The following is a 25743-nucleotide window of genomic DNA, read 5'->3' on the forward strand; positions in this document are numbered from 1 at the left end:
AGGAAGACCAGGATCTTAAGGCAAGTTACTATAGATGAGTGGTGTGCATGGATATTCCAGAATATGAGGACAAAAATAGCAAGGCATTCCTGGAATTGTAAATTGTCAAGGTTGGAAAAAACTTTAGTGATCATCAAATCCAACCATCATGCTAGCACCACCATCATGTTCAACACCAAAGCATCCACACATGTTTTTTGAACGCTTCCAGGGATGGTGGACCACACAACCTCCCTGGGAAGGTTGTTCTGAAATCTGACAGACCTTGTTCTCTTTCCCTGAAGAAATTTTTCATATATCAAATCTAAACCTCCTCTGGGGCACCTTAAGGCCCTTTCCTCTCATCCTCTTATTTTTTTTTTCCAACACTGAGTGAAGTTTTCTCAGCCCACAAGTTTCTGTCACTCTTGTGCCAATAGCACTAATACAGCTTCTCTAACTTCCTTCCTGGATGTCAGGCCTGGCCAGGTAAACTTTAACACTTGGTGTTCACAAAGGACGCTCTAAAGTTTGGCAAGATATAGAAGAGCTTCCTCTGGGAGGCGTTCAACTAGAGTCAAACAAGACAGGTTCACTGCCAAGAGCTTTGGAAAAACAGCACGAAAAGAGATGAAGGGAAAAAACAGAGAGAGAAATAGAGAATGCAATCATCTTTTTTTTTTTTTTTAATGGGGAAAGATGTCAAACTGTCATGTTAGTCTCTGCTGAGGTTCTGAGCACGAACAGTTGCCAGGGTAACTGTTGTGCCAAGCCTCAGCACTTATGTATTTTTTCCATTGATAATTGCTAATGTGAACAAGTGCTGGCTTGCACTTTACACCTGCCTGGCTTGTAAGTCTACTTTAATTGGATGTGCCAAGATTGAGGAAAAAGTAATCTGCCCTTTCAAGACAAGTGACAGATAGATGAAGTGTTGCTTAGGCCTTTACTGTAAAAATTTTGCTGACAAAATTACTATGAATTGTCTTCCCTCAGTGCACATATACTGCCTTTGTTTATGGAATTGAGAGTTTAGGCTTCAAGGTTCATTATGAGTAATTATGCCATAAAATTTTTGGGAATATGTTGATGATATGTGGCAAAATTCTACTTTTTTCCTCCAGAGTTCAGAATGTCTTATATGCATATATGAAAACAGTTTTTCAAAGGGATGGAGAAAAATTAGGAAAACTCAAAGAATATTACCATCCTTATATATATATGTGTGTATATATATATATATATATATGTGTGTGTGTGTGTATGTATATAAAGTTCTTAAAAAAAATGTTCTAAGTAAAAACCCTGGAGAATGAATAGGGACAAGTTTTAAAAAAAATATTCTGCTGATACTTTGTTCCATAACCTCAGAAATGATGTGGAAATTTGGAGTGATCAGTTTTTGAATGTCCTGTCCAAGATATTCTGAAGACTGATAGATAGCAGCAGCATCTTAAATTCTTAAAGAAGTTCCCCTGAAAACTTCAGACTGAAAACCAAGGAACTCGGGGACCACATAGCTTTTTTCATGGGTTTTTTCTTAACTATATGGTCTCTATCCATATTTTTGACTGTATTACAAAATCCTATTAATAAGGTCTAATTCACTACTAAGCTGCCCCAAGAGGTAAAGAAAAGTTATTAGAGGGCCTTCTTTTGCTGTTTTTCTCTCTCTTTTTCCATCCTTTTTTCTTTTTATCTTCATGATCATCAGGAGATTACAGCATTTCTATTTGCTATTTATTTGCTTTCCAGAGCTGTGTCAAGCCTGGCCTGCTCCATTGCTTAGTGTATTCATTGTGTGTAACTGTCTTTCTTTGATGTTGATTTCTTAGTGCACTTAAATGAAGTTTTCTGAAACCAATATGCCAGAGCAAATTAATATATGAATAATACATGGTGCTTATTTTAGCAGCTTTCATCAGAAGACCTCAAAGAACATCATGAAGAATAGCAGGGAGAAGGATGTTGCACTCCTTACATAAAATGGCACCATCAATGAGGGTATAAATAGGAGAAAACTATCCTACTCTACCAAAAATATCCTAAAAGTTAGACAGCATTAGATATGTCAGTAATTCTGATTGCATAACCTGACTTCATTCTGAGTTGTGCCAAAGGTTTCATGTGCATCTGTTTGCTCCTGTGGGACTGATTGAGGATTAAAAGGTTACAGTATAAGGCAGAACAGAGCTAGTCAGTCCAACCCATCAAGCTGCTAGTCAAGACAGAGAATTAAAAGAGAAATTAGTGAAATCCCAGACCTACTCCATAAAGCACTATGAATGCTAGATAGGAATTTCATGTCCAGAAGCACAAAGGACTCAGAGGAATGCTATTTTTAATTAATGCTATTGGTTAAAATATGGTTAATGCTATTTAGGTTAAAAGCTTAAAAAAGGGAAGCTGCTGAAACTGCCCAGGACAGCAGAGGATTTCAAGCACCTTACTTAAGATTCTTTTTAATACATGTTTTCAGTGATATTCATGTACTTATGTAATTCCCCCATGAGATAGTCTCATGAGGCTAAATTCTCTCTCATATTTCTGCTTGGTCACAGTATCATGGAGATGAGAGAATTTGAAAGTACACAGAAGTAAATGAGAGTGCTGTGTGGTAACCACAGTTGATAAGCCCCAACTGTAACGGAGTATTAGCTGGATGAGTGTTAGAGTTCTTTTATTAGTGGCTGCTGCACATAGAAGTGCATAATGTCATGCTATGGGTTAGTAGTGCTGATCAAAGTTTAGGAGTTCATCAGAGTTTACTCTATCACACTTTCCAATGTCATCAGAAAGAAATTTGATTCTGATGTGAAAGTGAAGAAATTGACCTAGATTTTTAGCTTCACCATGAAGATGCTTATAGAAGCATCTGTAATGGAGTTTATCCACAATGATTGTGACTAAACTGGAGCAGCAAAAGCATAATATAGTGGAGAACTGCAATGCAATAACAAATGTTGGTCTAACGACAAAGAAAAGTAAATTGTAGAATCAAGTGTAGTAAACAGATGATTTTAATTCACACAACAATCAAATAAAAAGTTATTATCTTTTAAAATCTGTATTACTGGCGAAATCACACTGGATGTTATACAGTGGTCAATTTTAATTTTATTTCATAGTCTATCAATCTGAAAACATCATAGCAGAGCTAACAGAAAAATAGATGGGCTCTGACATTATAGTTTAGTAAGAAAAAGTTGCTCCCTGGAGATATATGATCCATTCAGCTTTCCAAAGAGAATTTGGAAAAAAACACCTAGAAAGCAGACCAGGAAAATGTACTTCTTAGAAGCACTGTGGCTGCCTGGGGCTGATATCTGCCATTAATCCAGTATCATGTTGTAACAAATTGTATGATTGTCTTGTTGCACTTGGCATTGTGAGGCTCCAGCTCAAGTACTAGTTAAGTTTTGAGCCCCTCACTTCAAAAAGGACATCCAGCACCAATGTCCTTTTGTCCAGAGAAGGATGAAAAATCTGGTGAAGGATCTGGAAAACATGTCTTTTGAGGAGCAGCTTAGAGAGCTGTGGCTGTATAGCCTGGGGAAGAGGAGACTCTGAGGGACCTTTTTGCTCTCTACAACTGCCTGAAAGGAGGATGAAGTGATGTGGTGTTCATTTCCTCTGCCGTGTTTTAAGTGAAAAGATGAGAGGCCTTAAGTGGCACCAGGGGTGTTTCAGACTAGATATTAGGGAAAAAAAAATCACTGAAGGATTGATTAGGCATTGGAATAAATTACTGAGGGCAGCGATGAGGTCAGTGACTCCAGAAATGTTCAAGAGGTATCTGAATGTGGTGCTTGGGGATATGGGCTAGGGGTGATTATGGTGGTGCTGGCCTGGAAGCTGGACTAGATGAGCTTGACGATCTCTGCTGACCTTGATGATTCTGTGTTCAAAGCCAGGTTGGATGGGACTTTGAGCAACCTGGTCTAGTGAAACATGCCTCTGCCCTTGGCAGAGGATTGGAACTAGGTATTAATTATGTCCTTTGCAACCTAAGCAGTTCTATGAATCTGTGATAAGAAAATAGGATTATGCTCCTGTTGATATGTTAAGTCACAAAGTCAAGAAAGTTTATCAGCTGGGGTTGCAGCCATGTTCTTCCTGTGATAGTCCTTTAATCAACCACCCTTTGATTTATTATCTGTAAAATTCAGTATAAGGTAGACCAATTCATACATTTCCCTCTTGTACAATTGAAGTCAAAGACAAATCAGCAATGTCACTTATTTATGACCTACAATTTTGCCTGGGGGAGAGGCAAGGAATAACCAATGTCCAGTTTGCTTAGTCCAGTCTCACTATGATTTCCCTGGGAATTGCTCCTCACCACAAAATAAAAAGCCTCAGCAGGAAAAGGTGGGATCAGAAGTGGCTAGAAGGCAGAAGCAGGGTAAAGGTTTTTTACACTTTTCTGTATAATTAAATTAAGCACTGCATATAGTCTTTTATCCCCCTGTGAGGACAGGGTTTTTCTGGCATAGATAGATAGATAGATGGATAGATAGATAGCTAGATAGATAGCTAGATAGATAGATAGATAGATGATAAAATGAATTCTTTGTCTCTCCTTTAACTGTGATAAACTGTGTGAATGCAGTGTCTTGAAAGGACTATGTTGTTCCAGGAAGGACACCACTGTTGCTGGTAAAACAAGTTTAAATAGGCATATTCAAAATTATTATATTTATTTGTTTGCTTGTTTGTTTGTTTCACAGCTATTATAACAGACTTTTTTCTTCATTTTATTTTTCAACTTTCCTTTCTCCAAACCAAGAATTTGCTTTTCCTTTGAGTTAAAGAACAGCATTTCACCCTAAGTGCTCATCAATTGCAGCTGCACATTTAATTATTGTTAGACTTTAGAACTTTTTACTCGTTAGCATTAAACTGGTGCACAGCCATGTAGTTCCTACAGTGTGAGAAGTAACTAAGGTCAACTTATAAGAGCAAATCAAAAGAGAAGAGCACCACCAGTGTAGCAGAAATTAGAAAGAAAATAGAATGGAAGAAAACAAAGAAGGAAATCCTCCTAGATTTCAGAAGTCATTATCATCCAATTCTTCCACTCACATTAGAGCACTGGTAGAGTACAAGGTAGAGTACATTCACTGAAATCCATGATGAAAAAACCACCAACTTTTTCCTTTAGGTACCGACTTCAGTTACACTGGCTTAAAATAATACCCCTTACTCTTAGCTATGCCCAGGTAACTGCCAGCATGTCTCCTTGTAGCCATCCTGAGTTTAAAGTCAGGTTATTTAAGCTAATACATCTTCTCCTTGATTTAAAGTTTTATATTAACCTGAAAGGCAGGGAGAGCTGAAAATCATGAAAACAATAATTCATAGAACTCAATTGATAAGCTGTAACTCATTAAATCATTATAACTATATCACATTCATAAGTGTGGGTTCTTTCCTTGTTCTTGTCTAGGATTTGTGAAAGGCCAAGGCAAAAAATACATTTTCCTGATTTCTACACTATTAAACTGAGGGAGAAGCAAACACTTGACATAGTCATGATTTATATAAGTAAAATTTTGATCAAATAAATATGCAAATTACAAGAAGGAAAAAAAATCTGTTGAGGAAAACTATTTTTCTAGACACATTTTCTTTCTGGTTCATCTTTTTTACATTCATCACTTTAGCTATCAAAGGCAAAGGCAGCACATAGGCTTGGCTCTCTAAGTGTGAAGGACAATACACAAAACTTCAGTGACAAATATTGTCCCTGTAAATTTCAGCCACTGTTATTTTCCAGGCAGTTTGCCTGGGGTTTTTTGTTGTTTTTTTTTTTACTTTCACTGCTGGGTGTCAATAGCCTGCTGCTTAAAACATAACATCTGGGAAACAGGAACAGAACAAGCTGGAGCTAACTATTTGCAAAGTCGCCTTTACCTGTGAAGTTATTTTGTGACTATGTTACTATGACATTGGTGACTGAGCTTAAACTACTGAAAAGGCTTGGTCACTTTTAGGTAAGTGCTAAAATGGTTGAGTCACCATCTCTGGAACTGTTGAAAAAAACATGTGGATAGGGCACTTGAAGATATACATGGTTTAGTGGTGAACATGGTGGTGGTGTTAAGTTGATGGCTGATCTTGATGAACTTAGAGGTCTTCTCCAGCCTCACTTAGTCTATGATTCTAAGGCTCAGGCTCTGGGATGGCTAGATTTGAGGCCAAGACCCACATCAGATTCTGAACCTAGTTCAGAATTAGTCGCATCAAAATCCCTCAATTTGAATTGCAAATGACAGCAGAGTCTCCTTCTCAAATCACCTCATAAAACATAGGAACTAAGGGTTGTTTTAAGTTTGACTCCCCAAATAGTCAAGGCTAAGGGACCTGTTACTGCTCTGACAATTTCACGGAAAACAGGAAATACTCTTCCACTCAACAAAAGAAAAATTGATCAGCATGTTCAATGCAGCTAGCCAGAATTTGGGAAGAAGAGGAGACCAAATGGCCTCAAGTTGTGTAAGGGAAGGTTTAGATTAGATTATTTAAATATTCTCTTTGGAAGAGGTTGTCAGGCATTGGAACAGGCTGTCCAGGGAAGCAAAGGAGTCTCCCTCCTTGATGTTTAAAAGATGTGTCGATATAGCACTTGGGGACATGAGTTATTGGGAGGCTTGGCAGTGCTGGGTTACCAGTTGGACTTGATAATCTTAAATATCTTTTGCACCCTAAAAGGTTTTGTTTCTATGATTCTATGAATCTGTTCTGCTTTTGTACCAAAACTATCTCCTATGGTGTTTTAACAGTTTGGGAAGATGAAATGATATCAGAAGGGTCCTGACTTAATTGTTTTGGTTTTATATTACATTGTGTATTACCTTAAAAGTATATATGTATAAGTATATTTGTAACGTATGTACACATGTGTATGTACACATGTGTACACAACATGTGTACACATGTAAATACACAACGTATGTACACATGTAAATGTGTGTGTGTCTTGAATGCTAAGTATTACAGCCTTAAGTGGATGGAGTATCTTTGCTGGCCTAGTGGGAAACAGGATGGATAACAAAGATGTGCAGTTGTATATTTTGATACTATTAGGTATACCTGGACCAGTTTTTTCCCATTGAGTGTATATATCAGTAATTCTAGGTTTAGGTCCAGGAATGAAGGCTCACTGACCCTGCTGCAGACAAATATAAAATTTGCTTTATGGTTTAATATGCTTTAATTGAAATAAAAATCTGCATCCTGTCAACAACAACTCAGAAAATCTCCTGTATAAGTATATGATATGAAATATGATATAAAAAAATGGTGACTTTCTAAAAGCTCTTTGAATCAGCCACACAAGAAGAGCCTTCAGTTTTGTTGTGTTGTCTTGGTTTAACACTCATTAAATGTTTCACAGTACTATGATCTCCTCACAGCAAATATAATTAAACTTCCTTTCCTCTGGCACTAAACAGAACTTCATTATTACTTTCTAATTCCATAACTGTATGAGAGAAGCAAACTTTCTGAAATTGAAAGTCTTTTTTCCAATTTCAGTTTTTCTTCCTCTTTATTTTTTCGGTAGGATGGACATATTTCTTTGTTTGGAAATTAAGATGTTCTCTGCTTCTGGGACATCATGGTGAAAATCTGTAATTAAGGTAAGAGAAATATCTTCAGATTTGCTACAATTTTACAGTCATGCAATTACTCATGGCTTCAGAAGTCCTGCCTGTAATTATCTTTCTGTACTTCTCCTTTCCTCATACTTCTTTTAGAAACTAAAGTTACTTTGTTGCATTTTTAATGACATAAAGACTAAATTGTTACAGAAGCTTATTTAGCTTAACCAGCACCTGTGGGCTTTTTGAGTTTGTTGTTAGAGATGCCATCACAGATTTAAATTTTACCAGCCTGCGGGAATAGATTGCCTTTCTAAAGAAAACAATTCTTTTTGTAATGTAATTCACCCTGCAGGAATTTTAAGGCCTGAGGATCTAAATCTGGTTTTGGAACACTTTATAGTTAGCATAAAATTTGAAAAACAGCTTTATAAACTAGGACCCTTCGCTCCCACTCAAAGAAAATAAGACTTACAGGATTTGCAAGTTTTGATCCCTCCACCCCTAAAGAACTAATTTAAGAATTGATCTCTAGGTCACATCATTTTCCACTGAGGTTCATTTTCTAATATAGCCTGGATTTGAATAGGCAGTGTTGATGTATTGGGACTAAATTACACACTTCCTTCTAGAGGCATGGATTAAAAAACATAAAGTTGTAGCATTTTAAAGGAGTGGAATACACAAACACCAACACAAGCCAGTGGGAGCAGATCTGGCTATCTCTTGTAAGGGCTTTTTCAAATCCCTGCTCTAAGCAGCATTGTGAATCAAATCAAATGCTTAAATCAAAGATAAATGTAGGAATGATGGGAGGCCAGTTCTCAGAAACAGATGGATTTACCAGCCTCTTATGCTCTATGTGGTGGGATTACCACCAGCAGGTTCAGCATGGAGTTTGTCTGGCAGCCTGCTCAGTTTTCTGTATGGCTCATCACTTCTATAATTTGCAGTGTGCTGCTTGGAGAAAAGGGATGTAGGAATGTTGTTCTCTTTAGATCCCTCACTTATTTACTAATCAGAAAAACAGTGTGTTTTAAGCAATTATATAATTTCTTTAGGACACCTAAATGCTGTTCAGGTGTCCTAAAGAAAATTTTTAATGATTGCACATACACAAAATAATAAAAAACAGCGATATTTACTGAACTAAATACAGATATGGAGGTATGTAAAATGTGACTAATTCTTGACAGATTATTTCTGTCACGTAATAGACTGTCTAGATGCTTTCAAGAAAATCTTATAGACTTAATCTTTTTACAGTTGAATTGATGACAGATGAGTTTTGCTGGCTGCTGTTGTCTGGGATCACTTTTTCTGCATGGCATTGGCATGGTTAACATTGTTATAGTAATGTCCAGTCACAACTTCAGTAATAGTTTGGCTGCCAGATAAAGCTGTGATGCTTTAGTGATAGTTTGGTTAAGAAGTCTGTCATCATTGTTCAATTATAATCTATAAAGAAAATACCTAAGGTTATAACTGCGTAAATATGTTTATATATGGGCAACACTATGTGACCGTGGTCACAAGGGTTTTCAGGATGAAGAAGAGACGAGAATGTTGACTCCATGATCAGAAGGCTTGATTTATTATTTTATGATATATGTTACATTAAGACTATACTAAAAAGCAATAGAAAGGAAAAGGTTTCTTCAGCAGCTAGCTAAGCTAAGAATAGACAAGAATGAATAACAAAGATCTGTGTCTCAGACAGAGCAAGAGCCAGCTCTGCCATGAGTGGTCAGTAAATCCAAACACCCACAGGAGACCAATCACGGGTCTACCTGTTCCATTCTACAGCAGCAGATAACCATTGTTTACTTTTGGTTGCTGAAACTGCAGCTTCTCACAAGGAAAAATCCTAAGAAAGGATTTTTCATGAAAGATGTCTGCGACAACACTACACACCCTCTATGCAGTCTATAGGTTGCAATTGATATTAAAATGATGGTTGAACCCATTCTTTACAGAAAGTTGCAGATGATCAGTTTCTTTTTTATTTAGTTGCAAATTAAATCCTCAGTGGTGTAGCACCTAGAAATGCCCTAGTCATGCCATTTGAAATTTCTGTGAGAACAGCCAAAACCATTCAGCATTTTTTCCTAAAAATACTCAAAAAAATCAGAAGTATTTTCTGAGTTCTGCAGTTTCTTTACCCACTGTCATCAAGAATGCATTTTGCTGAAATATTATGCTCATGTATTCAATTTTCTTGGTCATATTTCATTATGTCTTGAAGTGTAAGTAAACTTGATTGATGAAAATTGACTGATTATATCCAAGTTCTAACCCAAGCCTTGCAACAGTTGTTAGCAGATGCTGAGAATTTTTTGCCCTTACTCTACTTCAAAGCATAGGTCTGCATTTCAGATGATGTTTCTATAGTCCTGTGTAAGAAATAAAACCTATCATTTCTTGCTGAACTATATCCACAGCTCTGAATTATCAGTTCTTACCAGCCTTATGATATCTGGTAATTTATATGTAATGTGTGAAACTGGAAATGTGAGTTTGAGTGTAAATATATCAAAGCATCATTCTGACTGAATTTTAAGTTCTTTATATAACCTTGACTCCAATTTACGCCTATCGGCTTATAGGACTTCTTTTACTTAAAGTAAACATAAATTTATATCCGCTGCTTCTAAAATCACTTTATTTCTTTTCAGTAGCATAAAAGTAACTTCTGACTGTTTCAGTTGGCAGAAGTTTGAGTGGAAAATTGCTATTAAGAAAAGGAGAGAAGGCCCATAGAGTTTGCAAACTCACATTTAGCAGGTCCTACAGTGAAAAATTCTGAAAAGCACAAGGATAGAACAACATGTGATTTTAATTGTAGGATAAAAATTGGAACAATTACATTTTTGCAAAAACAATCACCTTGTTTTTAGCTGTGTGAGCTAGTGAAACATCAGAGATTTTTAAGACGCTGCTTTCAAAGAGCGGTTTGAAAGCAATCTCTTGTAAAATGCATATAACCTCCAGAGTTTGAGCACAGTCCCTGTGTGCCCACCTGAAATAGCATGCAGCAGAATCATGCAAACTTCAGATTATTATTTTCCTAAACCCGGAACTTAAGTTAGACCTTCCTTAAGAATAAATAGCTGTTGAATATGGAGCAGAATCAGAACTATGGAACTGAAATAAGACATGATTCCTAAAATAAAAGCAATTTCAGCCTTTAAATGAAACGTTATTTTATTCTGGTAGAGGCTATTCAGAGAATTTCTGGTGATTAAAAGGCATTCATCCAAGAATGGAAGGAATGTATTCAAGCCTCAATATGTTTTATTGCCAGGCTTCTAAAGACCCTGAATCCCAACCACAATGGTGAATGACAGCACTCTCTGTGTTTTGTTAGAGAGAGAGGCAAGGCAGAACACCACAGCCTTTGTCACATGGATCTCACTCAGATGTCAGTGAATATAATATACATGCAGACTTATAACCTGATTTTTTTTAATGTTGAATTATCAAATGAAGCCTAGTTGTAGCATTAAATGTCTAATCTGTTTGAGATTGTTTGATGGAAAATATGCATAACTTTAGTGGTGAAAATAAAGTCATAAACTGCTGTCTGTGAAAGGAACATGGATCTCTCTATTATCTTCCTTCTTGAGATAACAAAACCAAAAAATAAGGAAAAGAAAAATAACAGCACCAAAAATGTGCTTTCATATTGAACAGAAGCAAATAATTTTACATATAACTGTTGGAGAATCTCCGAATATTTCACTGAAGATATAGATGGTCTGCATCATTCAGGTACTGTCAGAGGAACAGAAGTGTCCTCTTCTGGGAATGTATTGTTGAAATATATCTGTCACTGGATGCCATCTGGTCCATCACAAAACAGACCATGTTGCATTTCAGAGGTATCTATTCATAGTTCTTCCTAAGAACATAGCTACTGACAGAATGGGACAATATGCAGGAGGGAAGCAATGTATGGAAAGCACAGATTATTGCAAGGTACCTTTCTTCAAAGGTAATGTCCTGAAGTTCCCTGGGTTACACCACCCTGAAATACAGCCTGTTTGATAACTGGAGTCCAGTGACAACAAAAGCCATGTCTTCACAGTGTCTTCTGACTTAGGCGAAGTTTAATTTCAGTTATAAAACAAGACAAGAACTTGCTAGATGATGCTGGGAGCCTCCCCTGAATGCACTCCCCATGGTAGAGCCAGCAACATTTGTGGTCCTTGTACCCTGTGAAATTAAGCCACTGCTTTTTCAAAGTTTTTCCAAAGGGAAATGGGCAGGGTATGGCATCAGGGTCCTTCTAGCACTGGGCTACAAGTGTTGACTATGGATACTGATAACTTTGTGATAACTTACTGTTGATGGAACTGTTTTCTGTGAGAAAGTACATTTTATCTGAAACCCAGAAGCTTAGAAAAAAAAATTATTTTGGCTTCCAATTAATGTGGATATTAAAAGAGGGAACATTATTTTCTTGGAATTAAAATTTATAGAGTAATGAGCAAAACATAAATAAAATAAGTTGTTTTGGCAAAAGGAGACATTGAAGTTTATGACTCTCAACATTCTTTCTGTAACAATTTGTTTCTGGTCAGAATTAAGAAAAGTTATAACAAATCACTTTGAGCAGAATTTGTTCTGTAATCAACTCTTTTCCACAATAGATCTGAAAGTTCAGATTTTCTTTTCCTGTCTTGATCACAAGTGTGTCTCTTGCCAGTTAAAGAGGTGTCAGGGCACCCTAAAAGCTGACCAGTGTTGGAGAACTGTTTTTTGCACAACTGGAAGCCAGACTTCACCCAATCATTTTGAGCATGGAGCAGCCTGGTCTAGTAGAAAGTATCCCTGTCCATGGCACGGGGTTTGCAGCTAGAAGGTGCCTTTCAGCTCAACCGTTTTATGGTATTGCATAAGAAGAAACTTGGCTTCCTCACTCTTTCTGAAGTGACCAGACTGAGACTTCAGGCCTTCAGAGTGCTAAGATATCTGACTCTATGCCAGACAATCATTTCAGAAAAACATTGAGGCAGAAAATCTAGCCAATGCCTTGTTCAGCAATCCTTCAAGCAGAACATTATGAGGGAGTCTAAGTTATCTCTGTTTCCTGTGAATAAGGAGGGACTGGTGAGATGTAGTGGGGGAGATAGCAGCCAGCTTCCAAATAGGATAAGCAAAGGTGATAAAAACGGTGATAAAGTCAAAGCTTTATGACAGAGGGTGGGGTTTTTCGGGTTTTTTTTTTTTGGGGGGGGGGGATTTTTTGGGGTGGGGGGCAGTTGTGCATTTTTGTCCTTTTATAAATTCTAATTTTGTTGGTTGTTATCAGAAACGATTAGTTCAGCTATCACAAGATAATGAGTTAGCTACAGTACTTTTAAAACAAAACTAAATCAAGACATTGTCCTGGAAGAACAGTGTTGATTATGAGTGGTGTGATAAACCAGAGATCATGTCATAGCAACTAACACATCACAGCAGTTAGGGCTGACTGGTTTGCTTATCAGCCTCACCATAATAGATCTATCATTGTTTCTTTCACTACTAAACCTCTTCATTATGATTTTCTGATAGTATCTAGAACTGGACTTTGTGACCCAGTTATTAACTCCTAGCCTTCTACATTCAATATACATCAGTAGCACAAAAAGCAATGTGTATGTGTATACATGCACACATATGTATATATATACATATATACACATATGAAAACCTACTGAGTTATGATAATTGATATTTTGTAGTAGATACATCTCTGCTAATATATCACACCACAGCATATGTACAATGTCATTGTCTCCCTTGGGTTTTATATGAAATTTTATAGAGATGAGACATATGATTTTATGATACCATGATGTACTGTATTCTCATTTCTTCCACTGTTACATATGCAATTCAAAAGGCTTCTTAATATACTTCCCAAGGGAGCTTTTCCTGTGCTTACTATTAATAGTTTTTGTTCATACCCTGTTTATTTCTAATGACAGCTTTAGACATAATTTTCTACACTTAAGTAGACATGGAGAATTACAGTATCAGATCAATATCTGGAACTATTATGCAAATTCATTATTTGTATGCTCCCCCCCCAAAAATAAATTTAGAATAGAGAAAGATCTGAAGAAAACAGGTCTTTTGCCACATTTCTACTTTTTCAAGTCTATAAAATTCATGTATTTTGAGACAGATCCTGAGGTCTGCATGTAAAATCAGCTATTTCTTGTGCTTATATATCCTATTTTCCTGACAAAAATTGGGTATTTTTGTGATGAGGTTTGGTTATGGGGTTGTTGGGCAAATAATTCTTGTGCCTGCATTCCAGCAGCATACTAGTCAAACAGATATTTAATGGATACTGTAACTTCTGCTTGGCAAATGAAGCCCTGTTTGATAGAATTTCAATTTTGGTAAAAAAGTTCTAAATAATAATGGATCTTCTGATATGAAAGCAGAAGTGTTTAAAGTCAGATAATGGTATTACCACTTTATAGAAAATCTGGTTTCTAAACTCTTTATTTTCTTGTGTCTGTGGGATGTGACAGGAGAAGGTAATGACTGCTGTTAAAGGGAGACATCAGTTACAGTGCTGTTCATAAATGTAGTTTGTTCAGTAATAATGTCTTTTTTCTCTGGTTTTTCTTTTCTTCTTCAGGATTTTCTTATTTCAAATTTCTTTATTCTTTAAAGTTTAAGAAAAAAATTACATGATGACAAAGGGGGCCTATATCATCACTCTGACAGACAATGTATTTCAGGGGGCTTGCTTACTCGAAAGGCAGATATGCCAAAGAGATCTTCAAGACACCTAAAAGCACAAGCTCATCTTGATAGTGGGCTTAAACATTTAAAATAGTGCTGGTTTTTAGCTTTATTCCTATGAAAATTTTAGCTGTAAACCCTGGCTGCAATAATTAAAAATGCATGGGAATCTCCAGTGAGCTTTCTCCCTCAGTTTATTTCTTTGTTTTGCATTTTGTTGGAGTATTTCTGTTAAAACCTCATTATGTCATTACTTTGCCAAAACTTCTGGCTCAAACTGCATTATGAGTTGTTTTACTGTGTATTCATTGTTGATGTGCTGTACATTGGCCCACACTGGATGCTCATTGCTGCTGGAGAGGTACTTAGTTCTCAAACAAAAATCTCGAAATTTGCAAACCTGAGCTTCTATTAAATAACCATTATAATTATTTACACAGATGACATAATCCATTTGAGTAAGATTGTGCTTAACTTCATAGGAGTTTTTATTCATCTAGTAAAAATAGTTTTCAGGATTTTTTACTATTTGATTTGTGAATTTCCTATACAAATACCTGCTTAAACAGTTTTCCGTTAACTTTGACTTCTTCAGTTTTTGTTAAAGGAAGTGTTAAAAAATTGTTTTGTTAATTACAATTAACTAAGATTATACATCACACACCTTTTCTTTATTTTCCAAAATGTGTAAATATATCATATTGATATATATATTCTCTATATAATGTATACAATAGCGATACTTGCCAGGGAAGAATTTGTACAACCTGGCCAAATCACTTTCTGTCAAGCGACTTCTAGGCAGTACTGGGAAGTGAACACAGCAAAGAATGATTCTCAGGGTGCAGTTTGGGTGCTGGAGGCTGACTAGTTTTGTTGGCAGTGCAGAGGGCTATTTCATGATAGCTGGCCTCTACCTGAGGCTGGTGCTGGACATGTTCAGCTATGGATGTTCATGGTCTGGGGTTCACACTTGCTGACTGCTGCACTGACACATAGCAGAGACCTCTGGGGCTAACCAGCACATGCCCTCAGAGGTCTGTGTTACAATTCCTCTAAACATCCTGTGCACTAAGGTAGAGGCACAACATCAGTACCTTCTGATCACCCTGCTTTGAATTGCTTTGTCAGCTATTTTGGAAGGATTACCATTTTCAGACCTGCCACAGCCATGGCAAAATCTTCCTTACTGTGATCAGAACAAGCTTTACTGCTCCCAAGGAAAAAAAAAAAATTGAGACCGAAAAATTGAATGAACAACTAGTTGCAGTTGCATGAATAAAACATGAACTTGCAATAAAACTTCTCTTCCAACATTTTACCAAGCTTCTAAAGCCACCTTGTAGGTTTTGTTATTTGCTTAAGAGACAGCATGCTCTAAAGAGTTCTTTTTTCCTTTCTCTTTTCCCTTCTCTGTGTGACAACTACTATGTCTATCAAGAAAAATTGCTTAGAAGGGTTTGTTTCCTCTGTAGTACAAGATGCTTTCCCCTCCTGATGCAGCTGTCCATCATTCCCTGTAACTGGGTAACAGGAGGTCACATGAGACAGGATGACTCTGTCACTTCCACTACTTCTCTAAAATTACTTGAGCATTATTCCTATTGTGTATTTATTCCATTTCATTAGAAAATTTTTGCCTTAAGGTTTCAGTCTTCCCTCTTTTGCTTACAGCTTTATCAGCCCAAGTGATATGTATTTTTTATGAGCTCTGTGTTATGAGACATAATACATAATGTATAATGTAAAACCTTCTAAGATTTGTGTTTAACTCCTACAAGCTTTGCAGGTTGAATACGTATGACATGCAAATGTTATTAAACATTCTCCAATGAATAAAATTGAAAAAATATACACTCCCCATTTGATAATTTGAAGGAATTTTGTAAGAAAAAAAAAATTAATATGGCGTCAACATTTGTGTCATTAACTCATTCATAAGTAACTGTGCAAATACAGTCTAGCGACCTACTGCAAAGCAAGACCGCTGTGCAATTATGCTGGAATTACAACTTAATTACATAGAAATAACAATATCTAAATTTTACTTATACTGTCTTTTTTCAAATTGTAGTAATTAACCTTGAAAGTTCTAGGTTTTACCTTGCATAACAATAGCATGCATGACCTGGCTAAGTTCAATTTTTCTGCTCTTACGTTTACTTCTTATAAAAATTAAGTCCTGATGTAGGATCATTCACTAGCCAATTTAAATTGAGAGTTCTTTCAAGACAGTCTGTAAACAATACGTAACTAGAAAAAATATACATGTGTCTATTTACTTATAATTTCAAAGTTTGGTCATCAAATATTAAGATGTCAGATCTTGTGTTAAGAACCTTTCCTTTGCAGACTTTTTTTTCTTTTTTGGGTTAAAAACTAAGGTTTGGCTCCATCTTCCATAACTCTAGATACGTAAGATGGATAAATTCCATTTCCTTTTTCATTTTTTGTAGAAGGAAAAACTTGACTAGCTCAAAGTGATGTGTATCTTTTAGGGGTGGTCTTCCCAATGTCCTCTGACTTCCTAAACTGGTGAATGACAAAGCCAGTTTTTCCCTCTGCATCTGCTTCCGTGTTCTTCACCTCTATACCTACCAGCACCCATGAGTCAAGTAGTCTAACAAAATGCACAAGAAATACAAATGTACAAGGATTGTGAAGTAGCATTGTCTTCTCAAAGTCTCAGTGCATACTCTTTATATCTTAGGATTTAAAGCAGATAACAACATGATTTGAATATTTGTTACTTTATTATTAATATGAAACATTGCCCTTTATTCAAAAGGTTGTGTTTAAAGATTTTTGAAGCGTTCTTTGTCTTCAGACCTATAGACACAAGGAAAAGGGAAGTCTAATGTCCTGTTATCAGAAAGATTCATCCTTGTTTTTCTTGTTATTATTCCACAAAATTTCTAAATGCTGTACATAAAACAACTAAATGTTTCTAGCTAAATCCAGAGATTAAAGATGCATCAAATGAAATACAGGCATAGGAGAGGAGTCGAAAGTGAAGTAATCCTGATTAAAGGGTTGAGCAGCATTTTCAGAATAAGTCTCACCTAAATGTTACCCTTGTTGTTATCAAAACCAGATTCTCAGTAGATATTTTAAAGTCATGTTTTGTGCTTTGTTGTCATGGATTTTCTTTTTATAAAAATAGCTTAAGTTCCCTTTGCTAAGAACATCCTAAGCTGGACTCCAGCAGAACTACACTATATCTCTAAAGGGGGGCAGTGGGCGGGGTGTTAGATGTAAGAGGTTTTAAACCTGCATGTTGCCAGGAGCATCTGAAAGTCTAATCATGATATGCTGTACATCCTTCCATTTCATGAGTCTATTTGTTCACACCTAATCAATGATGTAATTTTAAATAATCAGATTAGGACATTTTGCCTCAGGAACAGACAGCAATTCAAAGAGTTACAGACACAGTAATACCAGCAACAAGGATCAGTGATTTCTTATTCCTCATTATGACAAAATTCAATTTAAAGTTATCATATTTTATCACAAAAAAGGAAATTAAGATAATCCTGATATGTGCATTTGACATCCATACATCTTCTGTGCTACCACGAAAAAAGAAGGCACAAATAAGAAAACAGTAATTTTATGAAGATGGGGAAGAGAACTGTATTATGTATTTTTGTTATAGGGGCACATTTATTACATTTTTTAGATATCTGTATATGCTGCTGTTTTCTCAATGTCCATTATGTTGTTATCTAACCATGAAATAATGTCATAACAGAAACAAATGTTTGTTCTTAAACCTTTATTCACCCATATCAATAAATCTGAGAAAGAGTTTTCCTGTGGAGAAAAGTACACTGAAGAATAAATGGGTTCATGTGTTAATTTCTTTCTCCTTGAATTTCAATTTAATAGATATATCTTTTTCTTCTAGGGTAAGCACATGGGATCTGACTAAAAATATTTTTATTTCACTGTTCACTGGAAATGCCAATGATTATGCCTGTGTGCGCTACAAACATTTGGAATAATTATGTTCATTACAGTATACACATAAGTTTGAATTCATGTAACTAAACTGGTGGTATAGCTTTTAAATAAATCAAAACTATGTTTATGTTAGGAAGGAAAAGGGGCTGCCTAACTGACACAAAATATATCTCAGTATAAATTGATCATTAATAAATTTAAACTGGTAATTAAAAACGATGATTTAGAAGGGTGAGGTTCCAAAGCTGTAGTGTCATCATTGGGTGAAATTAAATCAAGTTCAATTTATTTCTGAAAAACATCAGAAACAGGTTATGCTTTTGATAGTGGGAAGGTGAAGTCAGTGAGCCAGGAGTTGTCCTCTTTGGTACCTCAGCAAGGTCAAAAGGGACACACTTTTGCATTAGAAGCAAGTAACTATGAGTCAGGGAAATAGCCAACAGTTTACCTCTGATTACAAAAAATGTTGTAGTAAAAATGGTTCATGAGAAGCATGCTGAATACCTCTAAATCTGCCACCTGAAGTAACTAGATTGGTGGAAGAGGAGTAAATGCTGATGGAGGAACAACAACCCAATTATCTCAACCACACCAGGAAAGGAACAATTTAGGGAGGGACGTTTTTGTTTCAACTTTATTTATTTTTTTTTCTTCAGGTAAATTCCCTGAAGTTTCTTGTTTGGTTAGCATTTCACGTCTAACCTGCCTCTTAAGCATATAATTCAAACCCATTAACACTCTTCTCTTGTTTTCTTACACACAGTGGTTTTAGAAGCAGGTATGGCCTGGTTCAAAGACCTCTGAAAGCAAAGGACAACCTTGCATTAAGCTTTGGCAAAATCACCCTTTCTGTCATTACTGCTCTTGCAGTGTAAGGTGAATAGTGCACTGACACATCTTCATTTAACCAGAGCTAGTTTTAGTGAACTTGCTACAATCTGAAGTCAAACTCTCCACGTATTTTTATATCTACACAGTCACGTTTCCTATATGCTTAAACAGTTGAAAGGTGCAATTAGGAAATATCACTAAGTTTGCAGTCCTGATATCCTCATCTTCTGATTCAGAATGACAGGAAGGAGTGAGTGTAAAAATGGTAATTTTGTTACATCTGTCACTGCCATAGCCAAAGGTATCAGATCACTGTAAATTTGCCCATCGGTGTGCACATAGTAAGTAACTTCTCCTCATAGACCATTGTACATTTCCTGTAAGTATCCCTGGAAAACATTGCCTAGCTATAGGTTTTGGATTAATCAATCAACTTTTGTTTTTATAGCACCATTCTGGAAAATCCACTCATAGCACTTTCTGTAATAGAGATAAGAAAAACAAATCCATACTCTCCTTTTAAGTCCAAAGCATCTATCTTCTTGACTATGTTCACTTAAGACATTTCAGCTGTGCAAGTACCATCAGTTTTATACTTTTAGGAACTCTTTAACAACAAAACAAACCGACACAGCAGGCAATAAAAGTATCCAAGTCACAAAAAAGAATGTGAAGTCAACTTTGATTTGACCCTACAAAATATATCTTAATTTAATAATTTGGGAAAATGAGGAAATATTGTGAAGTCATTTCTACAGGTGACAGTGTGGCTGCTGAAGGGCAGCTGTGGGATTATTCAGTTACCCATAGATATTGATAATGTGGATGTCTGCAGCTAAGCTAGGATCTTTTCAAGGTCACGAACAATAAAAGGGTCTCTATGGCTCCAGTCAACTCAGTGGTTTAGGAACTCATGACTCATGGCCTTCAAATGTCTGTTTCTCTCTTTCAACCATTAAAGGCATTGAACATGGTTAGCTCTGGTGCAGACATCTACAGAAACCTCATTCATTTACTAAATGAGTTTTGTCATGAACTATAGCCTGACATCACAGTGAAGCTTCAGCTTAGCAGTGAAAGGGGAAAGAAGTCTAATAAGAAACTCAGCAAATTCCACATCAGACCTGTGTAAAAAGATGTTAGCAGCATGAGTTGGTGTATTTAATAGTAGTGTGCAATGCCATTAGAGTTTTGCAAGAAAATAATGCCATGAAATTATGAAGCAGAAGCTGTATTCACCAAATTAGATAAGATTTTGTAATTTTTTAGAAGAACTAAAATGTCAATACAATTATTACTTCCAAATATAAATAAGGTGGAAATTTACACAAAGTTCACAGAGGTGCCTAAATTCATTCAAAAGCTAGCTTCTCAGTAAAATAAGGCGCTAAATGGATTGATCCTAAATTACATGCCAGGTTTTATCAGATGGTTCACTGACCTCTGTTCCCACAAGTTATCCAGAGAAAAAGATTAACACGTGGTGAATAGAGCTAGAGCAAACACAAATGTACAACTGAGCAGCTACAGAAATATACAGAAGGACAAAATGAGGGAATTTCTCATATGTACAATACTCAAAGAGAGCAACATTTTGGGATCCAACTTGGAGTTCAAATCCTTGGAGAACTGGAGAGGAAGACCTCTGAACTATAAAGTGAATTTTCTGCTTCTCTTCATCTCACCGCCTCCTTGGCTGTTTTGCAAAACTTGTTCCGGTTCTGAGTTGTGTCTAATTTGTCCTCCAAGCACCACACCCCTCATTAATTTGTGTTCACTTCATTTTATTTTGCAAGCTTCCGTTGTGCCAATTCATTTGGGGGCCAATGATCCCTCTGCCTTTCGTCTGTATGTTAGCATATTTACAGAGGAAAATTCAGTAGCATCGTACATATGCAACATATGTTTTTGCAGGAAAAATTATATACCACAGAATAAGTATGTCCATTCTGAACGCTATAGAAAAGTGGCTTTTATTAGTGCAAAAAATCAAAGAGTTACAAGGTCACTTATCTCTTGCTGTCAGGATGCACCTACACCTTTATTTGCACATTTGCTGACAAGCTTTCTTCCTCTGGCAGGCTTAAAACTTACTCCTTTCATCTGTTCTCAAGGTAAATGCAAGTCCAATATGCAAACAAAGGTCTGTTGAAACAGCCCTTCTCTCAGACCATGCTCTCCTGACCTGAATTTGCTCATTCAGTAGCAGTGAGATTCCAGTCATGTAACTGTACATAAAAAATTAATCATCTAGTGCTATCAATTAAGCTACCTACGGTCTTTTAACAATACAGGGATTTTCTGACTGTGAAAGGTGCTTTCCTTTTTTTGTGAAAAGTAGCACACACCCAAGGTGGTCTCTGCAATTTTTTCTTTTCTGGGTTGGCTCTAGGACATCAACGCTAGAGCATCAGAGACTATTAATTCGTTCTGCTGTGCAGTCTTTCCCAAAACCTCAAAACCCAGTCCCAGCCAGCCATGCCCAAAGAGAAGAGAGCAAGTTCCTCCCTGCACTTCGTGGCATCTGGATATCATAGGGGCAAAATCCTACCTTTTCACTTTCTCCAGCATTCCACAGTACATTAGTTTCTCACATAATTTCCCTGTAACCATTTCTTTAATTGGAGTAACAAGTAAGGATAATGACGGGTTGGTGACAAAGGCAAGAAAGAAGATAATAATGTGAGCAAAATTCATTCTAGTTCCATCAGAGAGCCAGTAAACTCTTTGTGTGGCTACCATAAGAACTATATTGAGGACTCCTATAAAGGCTAAAGTAATAGCTTGACTCGGGAAAATAAAATTAAGCTTTCAGAGCTTAAAGAACTGTACAATTTGCTTTCAGTCACTCATATGCATATTCAGAAACTCCAACTGCATGTTATGTGGAAAAAAAGGGATTGCAAAGATGTTAGTATTTTAGTATGTGTGCAGAAAAACACCAAATACCTGCACAGATTTAAGTACGCTGCAGTTACCCCTGTCACAATGAAGAAATAACCCATTTACTTTTGACCAAGCAAGGTAGGTTGACCTTGGCTGAATGCCAGGTGCCCACCAAAGTTGCTCTATATATCCCATCTTCAGCTGGAAAGGGAAGAAAAAATATACTGAAATGTTTGTGGTCAATATAGGGACAGCAAGAGATCACTCACCAATTACTGCCATGGGTGAAACAGACTAGACCTTGAAAAATTTATGTATTGCAAATTGAATCAGGGAAAAAAAACAACCAAAACTGAAAACAGTTTCCCCCCTACCCCTCCCTTCTTCCTGGGCTCAACTTCATTTACAATTTTCCCTCTGTCCTCCCCCTCAGCAGTGCAGGAGGATGGGGAATGGAGGCTGAGGTCAGTTCATCACACATTTTCTCTGATAGTTCTTCCTTGTCAGGGAGTGGGGGGGGACTTCTCACATTATTCCCCTGCTCCAGTGTGAGGTCCTTCTCACACGAGACGATTCTCCACAGACTTCTCCATCATAAGATTCTTCCCATGGGCTACAGTTCTTCATTAACTGCTCCAACATGGAGCACCACTTCTGTCGGGTGCAGTACTTCAGGAACAAAAGTTTCCAGCATCGGTCCCCTTCAGGGTCACAGCTCTGCCATCAAACCTGCTTAACATCCCTCCATTGAAGAGAGAGCCAGGAGAGTGCCAGGAGCCTGCTCCAGCACAGTCTTCCCACGGGGTCGAGCATCCTTCAGGTTCCCCCTGCTCCAATGTGGGGTCCTTCAGGGGATACAGGTGGATATCTGCTTTACTCTGGATCTCCATGGGTTGCAAGGGGGCAGCTTGATTCAACATGGTCTTTACTACAGGCTGAAGGGGAATCTCCAGTGCCTGGAGATTTTCTTCCCCCTGCTGCACTGACCTTCAGGTCTGCAGAACTGTTTGTCTCACACAGTTTCATTCCTCTCTTTGGATGCAGTTTTTGTCCATTTTTTTATCCACCTTTCTTTTTTTTCTAAAATATGTTATCCCAGAGGTGCTGCCATCATTGCTGTGGGCTCAGTCTTGGCCAGAAGTGGGTCCACCTTTGAATCTGGATGTTATTTGCTCTGTCTCACATGGGGGAAGCTTCTAACAGCTTCTCACAGAAGCCAACACCTGTAACTCCCCAGCCACCAAAACCTTGCCACACAAACCAGATAGAGTAATATAAAAGGTATGACAGCATAATTGTGTAGCAAAATAACTTGTCATTGCAAGTACATTCTATTGACAGAAGAGAATTTTGAGTTAATTACCTGATTTCTCAAAGCTCTTCGCTATCCACTTTCCAGTCACTAAGTATTGAACATTTGGTGGTCTCTGATTTCTTACAGACTTCTTCTGCCATTCTGTTTGCTGGCCACTTACTGATGATTGTCCTGGGAATGCCCTGAGTTTCAAAACAGCAGTGTGTTTTCTACTGCTTAAGGTTGTCAATAAATTTAACAGATCTAGCAAGAAAAACACATCCTTATTCATGGGGCACAGTGAACATGAGGACTCATCAGATTGCCAGTGGGAGATTTAATAGTTTGGATTGCCCTGAAATGAGCTGCTATTTCATACCTCTAGCCTTCACCTCACAGAAAGCTCATTACTGACATGCTCCATAGTACCTCAGTAGAATTTTGGTGTTTGAGCAGACTTTATTCTTACAGAGACAAGAAAAACATCATTGAGAGGCTGCTTATCAATTATTTATCTTTGATGAAACATGAGTTCTGTGACAACTTTTCTACATATATTGTAAATACATCTCAATATCTTAGAATTATAGAGTCACAAGACAATTAAGGCTGAAAAAGATCTCTAAGATGGAGCTTAACCATTAGCCCAGCACTGTCAAACCCACCACTAAACCATGTCTCCTAACATCACATCCACAGGTTTTTGAACATTTCAAGGGACAATGGTTACACCACTTCTCTGGGCAGCCTGTTCCAGTGCTTGACCATCCTTTCAAAAGAGATTTTTTTTTCCCTAATACCCAATCTAAACGTCCCCTTGTGAAACTTGTGGCCATTTCCTGTTGAGCTCATTATATGTGAGAAGACACTGACCCACACTGGGCTACAACCTTCTTCCAGGTCATTGTACATTGCAATAAGGTACCGTATGAGTCAGCTTTTCTCCAAAATATATAGCCCCTCTTCCCTAGAGTAATCCCAGTAATCCTTACAAGTGCAGGGAATAGTCTTATCTATAAAAATATATGTGTGCACACACATGATGTTGAAAACATGTGCCTTCCATTCATCCTGCATCTTGAGGAAAGTGAAGCAACCACGGGAAATATCTCAATTTTCCAGTCTTCTCCAGGAGAAACTGCTCAGCCCTGATGATCGCACCTTGGTGTAGTGTTATCCTACATGAGGACCCTGTGCCTGAAATTGTAGACACCTTTTCCTGCTCTTTCCCATGGCATTCTTTGCTGCCAACAAGGAACACTGTAGTTTCTGGTTTCTGGTAATTGAAATCATCAAGCCCAAAAATTTTAACTATTTAAGCCAATTGTTGCTTAGCTTTTCTTAAGTGTTCAGTATAGCATATAAACAATGATCAGAGACTCATTAATAAATAAAATGGATTAAATGAGAAAGAGAAGGAGGAGACTATGGACAATAGAGAGTAAATAAAAGTCACAGCTGGTCTGTGGCTGAGCAATTAATTTGGCACTAAATAAGAAACCCAGCCCGGTTCCATAAACCAGTCCCTGGGTGATACAGGGACCTCACCCAATCATGTTCCATCCTAAGCTGCAGACATCTCACTGGTCAGAGAACTGGGAGGTGTTAAGGTCAGACCAATCAGCAGCTTAGACCGGGTGTTTCAAACCCCTGTATAAAGTGAGTTTGAACAGTAAAACACTCTCTGTGATCACAAGGGTCTCAGAAGTGTGTGTCGTTGACCACCGACCCTATGTAAACAGAAAAATAAGGAGCTTTATACCCTTCTCAATCTATTGGGATTCATCACCAACTCCTGCAGGGTTGGTAGTTATCTTCAGTCCTTTCCCATTTATCTGGTTATTTGTAATTCCACCAAAAAAACCCCAGAAATTCTATTTCCAGATTGTACATGCTGACTTTTGAGGAGGGAGTTTAAAATTCATTACAGGCATAAAAACAAATCAAGCTGACAGAATGCTCAAATATACTGTGCTGCCCAGATTTATAATTGAAAAACCCTCTGCTGCATGAAATGAGTGAAACAGAGCAGATGAACCAGCAGACAAGCAGGAGACCAGAATTAAACAAATTTGTGTAAATAAATCCCACTTATTTATCAGATACCAGGAATTCATTTTCTCTGTATTTGGCCTCTCTGCCAGATAATGTGAGCAAATATTGGTTTGGATTGGAGGGCAGAGGGCATACAGATTATTTTTTTATTATTTATTAATTTTCTTTCAGGTAGATGATATCAAAGGCCTGTGTGAAGTTTTGGGAAGAAATGAAAGACTGAAAGGATGTGTCTGATTATGATTCATAATGCTGTGCGCTCAGTTCTCCTTTGGGATGCTCTAAATACTCTGTTTGGGAGCCTGGTTTGTTTTTCAGATATGGACCACCTGATGAAAAGTAGATGTCTGGCTTTGCCTAAACATTACTGTCGACATTACC

At 37.2% G+C, this 25743-nt stretch overlaps 1 protein-coding gene across 1 annotated transcript in view; it reads left to right on the forward strand.

The window, feature by feature from the left end:
- Nucleotides 1-25743, forward strand: part of TENM4 (teneurin transmembrane protein 4) — a 1543936-nt gene that overhangs the window by 613904 nt on the left and 904289 nt on the right. The window contains exon 5 of the mRNA XM_077174070.1: nucleotides 7547-7622. The gene's annotated coding sequence lies outside the window, so the exon portion shown is untranslated. The remainder of the gene's footprint in view (nucleotides 1-7546; nucleotides 7623-25743) is intronic.

This window comes from Agelaius phoeniceus, chromosome 2, assembly GCF_051311805.1.
Source record: "Agelaius phoeniceus isolate bAgePho1 chromosome 2, bAgePho1.hap1, whole genome shotgun sequence".
Classification (NCBI taxonomy): domain Eukaryota; kingdom Metazoa; phylum Chordata; class Aves; order Passeriformes; family Icteridae; genus Agelaius; species Agelaius phoeniceus.